Consider the following 9,836-nt stretch of genomic DNA (forward strand, 5'->3'; position numbering starts at 1 on the left):
ATATTTGTTGGACATCTGGGGCCTGAATTAACACAAAATAACCAGGTAGCATGGGTTCAGAGGCATCTCACATTGTAAAAAACTGTCTCTACGTTTACTTGTATCTTCAGGAAAATACATCTTCTTGTGATTACCTCTGATTCCAGCAGCCCATTCCTGATGAAATGTGAAAAGAAGATAGGTATTTTAAAAAAAATACAGGATACAAAATGGCTTGGAGGAATAGTGAGAAAAGGAAAGTGACTGGAAACAAAGCTGGGGCACTAAGAAGAAGCCAGCAAAGCCATGATCTTTTAACTGTGGCTCCCAAGGCTGCCTATGGTGTCATGCTCAATGAAGAGACATTGTGGGGATTTCCACTCAGTCCTCACAATTACCTCGACAATCTCTCTGGCTGATGCATGAAGACTAACTTGTACATGGTATATGAGTGATATGAAAGGGATGCATGGGGACCAGGAAATAATCAACTACAATGAACAATAGAGAGATATTAGTTTAATAGGTATGAGAATGGAAATGAAATTGAAGAAAGAAAGTTCTAAACTACCAATAGAATCAAGCATACAGCTAATTTTTCTAAATAATCCACAAAGCAGTTATGATCATACAGAGCAGGTTATTTTTATTATATTATTTATAATTTATTTATAATTTATAAATAAATAATTTATAATTATAATCTATAAATAAAATATATTTAATATATTTTATATATATAGTTATTGTTATTGTTATTTTTAAAGTATAACTTCCATTTCTTTTCCAAGTTATTTTTCCTTCCATCCTTATGTAGCCACCTCTTGCTTGGGCTTTGGTGGAGGTTGTTCTGCAGCAGCAGCAGCTCTAAACTGTGGATGGGATGCTCCGTCCTTCCAGGGAGTGTTCAGTCCTTTGCAGGGGGTTCAGTCCTTCTAGAGGGTGCTCAGTCCTTCCAGGGGGTGTTCAGTCCCTTCAGGTTTCACGAGGTCGATTCCTGACTATGAATGGCACAGCTCACACAGCAAGGCAGCTTGACATAGAGTTTGGGAAGCACATGAGGGTCAGAGACACTTGCTTTGGATATGTTCCTGATGGCAGCAGCCCCTACTGTGTTCCTAATGACACCCTTCTTAATGTCCTTGTCCTTGGGCACACACTGGGCACAGTTCGTGGAGAAATTTAGCTGTACATGGCTGTGTCCCCTTTTTGCACATTTATTGTTTCTTCTTTTTTGCCATTTTGGAGCCAAGACCTGAAAGCAAACTTTTATTACTATTCTTTGAAGTTTTTCATATTTTTTAATTTTTGAGATTGATACATAATTTCCCCTTCCCTTTTCTCCCTCCAAACTCTCTCATATACCTTCTTGATCTCTTTCAAATTCATGTTCTCTTTTCTTTAATTGTTGTTACATATATGTATAAATATACGTGTGTATATATATACATATGTTCTTAAATATATAAATACAACCTCCCTCCCCTGTCTATATTATGTTACTTGTGTATGTATATATATTTTTTTCCAGGGCTTACCATTTGGCATTGGATGACCAATTGGTATGCCCTTCTTTAAGACAGACTGTTTATTTCCCCTGATCTCAGCATTTCTTTGTTGCCTATTGTTTTTTGTCTAGGGTTGAGGCTTCCTGGGCATTCATTCCCTCATCCACATTAACATGTCTATTCATGTCATCCTTGTCAAGCTATGTCTAGGCAGTCATAATGAATACAAGGGATGTTGATCATATCCACCTCCCTCCTTTCTGTCCCTCTGCCATCTCTTAATCCTTCCCAGCACATATCTCTCTCAACTTCATGGCCTTTGATTTTGTTGAACAGAACTTATTACACATAGTGCTGTCTATTTATGTGCATGTGTCGGGGGGCAACCACTGGGACATGAACAACTTATGTGTGGTTGCATCCCCAAAAAGAAGAGTGACTTCTCACCCCAGTAAGAAAACAACTGCTAATGGCCTCTCAGTCAGGATGGGGCCTCAGGTTACCTTTATCTGGCCATGCTGGAATTTTAACACACTTGATCCTGTGCAGGTAACTACAGCTGCTGTGAGTTCTTATGCAACAAATGGACAGAATTTCACAACACTTTTCCCCGTCACCTGTATCGTACAGTCTTTCTGGCCCTTCTTTCATGCTGTGTCCTGAACTTTGGGATGGAAGAGATTAGAATAGATGTCCTACCTGTGGCTGAGCACTCAGTTACATATTCTTTTATCACTTTGACCAGTTGTGAACTTCTGTATTAACCACTGCACACTGCCATAGGAACTTCAAAGATGAAGGTTGAGAGCTGCACAAATTTAAGGTACTAAATGTGAATATTTAGAAATTGGCTTGACAGAAATGAAATTTAGGGAAACTCTAATAGACCTCCCAGGCACGGGGATTTGATTGAGTTTACAGTAGCAGGCATGAATGTTCTCCTGTTGAACCGGCCTTTAATTCAATCATAAGGTTGATCCACTGTAGCTATGCCACTATTGAATAAATGAGTATATATTGTCTAGAAGGTCAATATTGTAGCATACAGAATCCAGCATTGAATAAGACCATGGGTGTCTTTACTCCCCCTGCAGACTACGAAGTGCCTGCTGGTAGAAGTAAGTCAGCAGGGAGAGAATTTCATGATCAGTCCAAGACTTATTTCTCTATGTCCTACATCCAAAGCACATGGTGTCTTCAACAACAATGTCCTACCAACTACATATGATGGGTAGCCAATAGCAATGGCAACAGTCTGTGTTGTTTGGATACCTCTAGGGACTCCCCAATCAATAACTCAATAATGAGGTAGACTGCCGCTGGCTCTGTGAGTTTCATTTAATTACCCATGTTCCCTAAAAGCAGCATTGTTCATCCATACAGGGTACTTCTTTGTTGCTAGAGTTTTCCTGCCTGACCCACGGTCAGGGCAAATCTCTCTCACCTGCCAGTCCCACAGCCGCTCAGACCCGACCAAGTAAACACAGAGACTTATATTGATTACAAACTGTATGGCCATGGCAGGCTTCTTGCTAGCTGTTCTTACAACTTAAATTAATCCATTTCTATTAATCTATACCTTGCCACATGGCTCGTGGCTTACCGGCATCTTCACATGCTGTTACTCATCGTGGCGGCTGGCAGTGTCTCTCTGACTCAGACTTCCACTTCCCAGCTTTATTCTCCTCCTTGCCCCACCTATACTTCCTGCCTAGCCAACGGCCAATCAGTGTTTTATTTATTGACTAATTAGTAACACATGTGACATACAGAACATCCCACAGCACTTCCCCCCTTTTTTTTTCCAAAAAGGAAGGTTTTAACCTTAACAAAGTAAAATTACATATAATTTGGGAATTTGGGCGTAGCTTCTCTTACTACTTCCTGCTGGAGGGGGGCGCTGTATCTTATGGGGAAACAAAGAAAATTTTAGAATTATGGAATAGTCCATGAGGCTGTATCGTCTGAGCCAGATGCCTTCAAACCATTCTGGATGTTGGATCATCTGGGCCATGGTGTCATCGGAGACCTTCAGGGGGTCTTGGCTGGTCAAACCTGATGTATCTTAATCTGGAACAATTCCATAGCCTTTGGCTTTCTGTGGGAACAAAAGCAGAGACTCCTTTCCAAAGTAACATATCCTTATATCCAAATTTTGAAGTCAAGGTACCTTTAAAATATACATTTTGGCATAACTCAACAGCTTTTACAATCAAATGTTTTTCTGCAGTTAAAAATCCCAAAGACAACACAATCCAGATTCTCTGTGTAATATCCATTTTTACGTGGCTTATTTTTTATACTACCTTTACTGTCTCTTTAATGACTTTATTTTTTAAAACTATGTATTTGTTTCTATAACTCTATATATCACCTTTTTTGTCTCTTTCAAGCCTACGTATCTTTTACACACATTGTAAACTATTACATCTGAATCTGTCTTATTGTGAATCTATTGCCTTAAACTGCAGCAGCTGTGGCTGCTGGCTCCGCCCACCTCAGCTTCCCAACATGGCTACATTTACCACCAGCTCTGGGAGCTATCGTGGGTCTATGCTTTTATCCAAGCAGTGTGTAGCCCAAAAACCTCTTTTTTTTGTTTTGTACCTGCAAAGGCTAAATCCACCACGCAGCTTAATGTGCCACTTGCAGAGGCCTGATTCCTGCCACACTGCAGGTTGAGCACGCACACCAGGAACCCACCAGTAGCTGAAACCAGCAGCTGCCGCTCATTTGAGAGAGACAATTAGGAACTATTTTTAGCTCTGTTTTAGAATCTTTTTTCTCAGTTTTTAGGTGGAAACTCTTGCCACCACGTTGGACGCCATTTGTTGCTAGAGTTTTCCTGCCTGACCCACAGTCAGGACAAATCTCTCTCACCTGCCAGTCCCACAGCCACTCAGACCCGACCAAGTAAACACAGAGACTTATATTGGTTACAAACTGTATGGCCATGGCAGGCTTCTTGCTAGCTGTTCTTACAACTTAAATTAATCCATTTCTATTAATCTATACCTCACCACATGGCTCGTGGCTTACCGGCATCTTCACATGCTGTTACTCATCGTGGCGGCTGGCAGTGTCTCTCTGACTCAGACTTCCACTTCCCAGCTTTATTCTCCTCCTTGCCCCTCCTATACTTCCTGCCTAGCCAACGGCCAATCAGTGTTTTATTTATTGACTAATTAGCAACACATGTGACATACAGAACATCCCACAGCACTTCTTTTCAAACTCCATTTTAAATTATATTTTTAATTAGTTTACAGATTCATGATTTTTCATAAGGCCTCGTATTCATCCTTGATTTTGGTTAGCACCTACTCAATCTCTCTACCATGACTCTACTCCTCTCCTCACCTAAACCTCTAATCTCCAGTATTCACCTCCCGCTCTTCCATATCAGATGTGTTCCACTATGTCCTCTGATTATATTTTGTACTTGGGTTGCAATATCATAGGTTTCCATATAGTTTTTTTCATATATCCCTTATTTTTATTGACCCTTCTGCCACCCTTCCTTTCCCATCCCCATCCCATTCCCTTCCTGAACCTTTCTGCTCCCAATATCCCCCTCTCTATTTTCATTACCTGTATTCTACTCTTCTCCTTCCCTTACTATATTCCTCTAATGGTCCATTTCTATTTTCCTGGCTTTGCCAGATATGTATCAGAGAGACAAATGGCAACTAGAATATACAAAGAACTCAAAAAACTTTTATTGTTTGACAGTTTCATAATTTTATAAAATGAATTTCCATAATTTGCACACTGCCCCCATCCACTTATCTCCTCCCCGCAACCCCTCCATGGAACTCCTCTTCCAAACAAGCCTCCCCTTCCTACTTTGATACTTTCTTTTTTATGTGACTTACTGAGCTTAATTAGACTTTCTTGCTGTCATAGGGTTCTGTTGCTATGTTGTGAGGAAAGAGATTATTTCATCTTACAAGTCTCAGGTCACACTTCATCACACAGGGAAGTAGGAGAAGAAAATAAGAGGGAGGAACTGGAGCAGAAGCCATTGAAGAGTGCTGTTTATTGGCTTGCTAGTCCTGGCTTGCTCAATTTTGTTTTCTTATAGACCCCTGTCACTACCCACCATGGGTTGGGTGCTTTCATATCAATCATCAATCAGGAAAATCCCCCATAGATTAGCCTACAGGCCAATCCCATGGAGGCATTTTCTTAATCCAGATTCACTCTCCTCAGAAGACCCAACTTGTGTCAAGTTGACATCAAACTAGCCAGCACACTTTCCCGAGCATAGGTGAAATTTATTTACCATATATTTACCATAGCGATTATTGGCTATATGACTGACGAAAACAGCATTTCTTGTCCCGTCTATCATTGCTTGTAAATATTCCCACAAGGAGGAGTAGGACTCCATGGGCTTCACCTTATCCTAAAAATGGGCTTGTAGGACCCATCATGTACATTATGTAGGACCCATGTTTTGTACAGAAAAATCACAGCTGCACTGAGTTCATGAGTACAACAGCTATGTCAAGGGACATGAAACTCCTTAAATGAATGAAAGTCTCCATTTGTTCTCTATGATGCTGTGCAGTCATTTGCAACCATGTTCCTCAAATTTCATCAGCCACTGTAGTAACACACTCCCAGTGTTCTTCACTCCTATTTTAAATAAGAAGGTGAATTTTTTAAAAAATGGCTTCAATCATTCACATTATATCTTGTTGCTCCTTCATGTGCACTGAAGCAGTATAACATAATTTGTCAAGAAGAGCATCCCAGGAAGGGTCAGGCACCACAGATGTTCCAGAGAGAGCTCCTACCTGGCCGATCACATAGTTGTTATTTGGCACATTTTATGTGCTAAACATTTGATTAACATCTCTGCTGGTTCCTCAGAAATTTCAGGGCAGGTAAGTTTGACACTCCTCAATTATAGAATAAGAGCAGTAAAGAGGTCAAATTAGATGCTTCCAAGCAGAAGGAAGAGTTGGCCTTGAATCTAGGGAGGGCCCTTAGAGTATGTTAATCTTCATTATATGTTCATTAATTTTGGTAGAAATTGGCTATCATTAACTGATGTCTGAAAAGTGGTTGGAATTTTGAATTGAAGGAAGCTATTAGAAGAGACATTATTTCTCAGTAACTCTATACCAAGCTTTGAGCTGTGCCACCTGGTTTTATTTTAACTGACTGTGAGATCTTGAAGGTAAAGTTAAATAGAACTCCACTAGTTTAACAAAACAGAGATGCTTTGTTTATTAATCAAGAGAAAAAGAAAAATCATATTACTCACAAAGCAAGTAGAGCAGATTAAATTTACTTACAATAAAAAATTGGATGATAATAGGATATGTTGTTTTGAAATGTGTGGGGCATCTGATATCAGGGTTCATCTAGACTAGAATGTGTGAGAAAGCCTGCTTTTTTTCTCTTTGTATCCTGAGTGCATGGCTATGCTAATCAGAGTGCGTAAATATCATAGGTAAGGATACTTATTAAATACACTTAATTCATTCTGATATATCCATAGATTTTGTTCTCAAAGATTGGTTCTGGGTTAGAAATGAAGAATTTAGGTTAACTCTTACTATTATTCTGATAACTGGACCTAGTATTAAAATGACTCCTAATGACTTACATCTTTACCCATCAATTAGTGTATCTTTCAACCCTCATCAGGGAAGCTTCTTCTTGAAGCAGATTGTGACTAATACTGAGACTCACAACTGGTCAATATTTAGAAAATAAGAGACTGTGGGGAATGCCTAGCCCTAAATAGAACAACAATATTACAGTCTTCCCCCAAGGCTTAGTAATCACTGATGGAGAAGGGGTGAAAAGACTGTAAGAGCTGAATATGATGGGTGACTTCAACAGTGTCTTCTGGACACAACAGGGCAGATACACATATGAGCTTACTTTGGTAGTGATGGCATACAAAAAATCTGTACCAGCTCAAGCCAGATAAAATCCCAGCATGAAAAGGGGTTGGTGGACATGAAATACCACCCCAGCTGAGGAGCTCTTGGCATTCCATAGCTGCTGGGGGAGTGAGAGTCAGTTTTCTCTTAAGGGTGTAACTCCCTGGTAGGTCAACCACTCTCCAGGACACTGAAAAATATTCAAGCAACACAAGAAAGTGGGGGACAGAGAGGTGGGGAAATAGAACACACAAAGTTGGGGGGATAAAGAGGTACTTAGGAGCCTTGGGGGGGGGTAATATGATAAAAATGCGTTATATGAAAACGTCAATTGAAATGATTATTTACAAAAAGAATTTAATTTCAATAAAACAAAAACTCCTAGAGAGATTTCAGTGTAGGTGGAAGCTCTGGGTTGATACCCAGCAGAAGGCTGGGCATACAGCCCAAGAACTGCTGCCGACTGCTTATGTGAATGCCCTCCTTCCTTCTGGGAGCCACATCTTCCTGAGTAAATCCTGGTGCACAGATTACAAGCATCACGTGCAATCACTTAAAACAGTCATCCATGTCACCTCCCCTGTGAAACATTTCCTGAGTTCCCCCAAGTCAAATGAGCTCTTTAGTGCTTCCAGATCTCTGCTTAATACTTTTATTATAGCATTTATCAAATTGCATTATAATTATCTTCTTATGTGACTCATTCCTCTAGGAAAATAAGAGTGACCTGAATATAGTGGGTTCATTTTTATATCTCTGCCATCTAGCACACTTCTTAGCACAAAGCAGGCACTAAATTAACATTTGCTTCTCATCCACAAAATAATGATTTAAAAAGAAAATCATGAGGTTTCATGGGCATCTACAAAATTAGTAACGGTGAGATTTAGCAAGATAAAAGTGCTTCCTAGTCAGATCGGGTGCTACAATAATATATACATAGAGTGCACACTTAAACAAAAGCAAGTTATTCCTCAAATATCTGTAAGGGGGAAGGCCAAGATCAAGGTGCTAGCAAGGTAGATTTAATTCTGAGTTCTTCTCTTGGTTCAGAGGCACTGCCAACTCCCTGGATACTCATGGCATCTCTTCCTTATGTGTTCCTAGGGACCAAGAGAGAAAGCTCGGCAATGTCTCCCCTTACAAGGAGAGCAGTCCCTTTATTTGGGTTCCACTCTCAATACATTAACTAAGCCCAATCAGCCCCATCTCCAATCACTGTCACACTGGAAATTGCAACTTCAACATACGAATATCTGAGAGATATGGTCTACAACTGACACGTAGTAAGTAGGTTGTCTGAAACTGGCCTTCTGTGTGGAGCTTCTACGCTTCAGTATTAAATGAACAGGAGTCCAGATTCTGCATGCTTAAAATGACAAGTTGCTTTTCCTATCCCACTTATGGAGAAAGTGTTGAACAGGCTCTAGAAACACTCAATGTTTTCTGTACTCAGATTGGTCAGTAGAATCCCTCCGTTAACTGCTGCAGTTCATAAAGAATACTAAATTCTGGAATTCCACACTGAAACTCAGCAGGACTGTCAACTGGTGATGCCTGCACTTCCTCCCTTTGAATGCTTAGAAAATTCCAGCATGGTGTAATTTTTATTAATTTATTTGAATAATTTGATAAACATAATTTAATCTGTATAATAACTATCATTAGCTTTGTTTGTAGGCAAACTCCTTTAATGAGAATGCTGAGGGAAATGTCGTGCATTGCATTAGCACTTATTTGTATTTTTTGGCAGTCATAACACATGGTTGGCTCCGTGTAGAGAGGGTGATACTGAACTGAAACCCTGTCCATCATCTCAATGCTATGCCAGGGGCCAATCAAACTGTTTTTGATGTTTTTCTGGAAGGAAATGTATGCCATAGAGTCATCTCCAGGTTTAATTCAGCAGAAGTGATAACAGCGAGGCTATATACCCCTGGCAGGTGGTAAGAAGGAGAAGGGATGAGACTAGATTAGAAAGACACGTGGGCTTTTCCTCTCTCTGTTACCAACACAGGCTGGTAATTTCCCACCTAGAAAAAACACTGGGAAGTGGGAGAAGAGATGCCAAGTCATTAAACTGTGATAAAGGAAACTATGACAATGGTCATCTTGAAGCATCTTGATGGGATGGAGTGCAGGGAAGAAAACGAGGTAAACCTGAAGTGCTGACAGCAGCAGACATTGAAATGTTTTCTCTTTGTTTACCATGACTCCTATCACACACTGCCGATCCTCTCCTCCTGTGACCACACTCTGCTATTGGTTGTTCATAAAGAAAAGGAAATGTCAATTTGGGAGAATGACCATTTAAATGCCTCTATTTTTATGATTTTAGCACCCAGCACCTCCAGTGTCCCCAGCTCTGAGATGGTTCCCTGGTGATGACACAGAATTTGTGGGAATGGAGAATGAGACAGATGGTGGATAGTGCATGACTGAATCT

The 9,836-nt window shown here is 40.2% G+C and overlaps 1 pseudogene; it reads right to left on the bottom strand.

Moving 5' to 3' along the window:
- Window positions 1-788: 788 nt before the first annotated feature.
- LOC131922004 (small ribosomal subunit protein eS26-like) lies at window positions 789-5,880 on the bottom strand (annotated as a pseudogene).
- Between the last annotated feature and the right edge of the window lie 3,956 nt (window positions 5,881-9,836).

Source organism: Peromyscus eremicus, chromosome 11 (genome assembly GCF_949786415.1).
Source record: "Peromyscus eremicus chromosome 11, PerEre_H2_v1, whole genome shotgun sequence".
Classification (NCBI taxonomy): Eukaryota; Metazoa; Chordata; class Mammalia; order Rodentia; family Cricetidae; genus Peromyscus; species Peromyscus eremicus.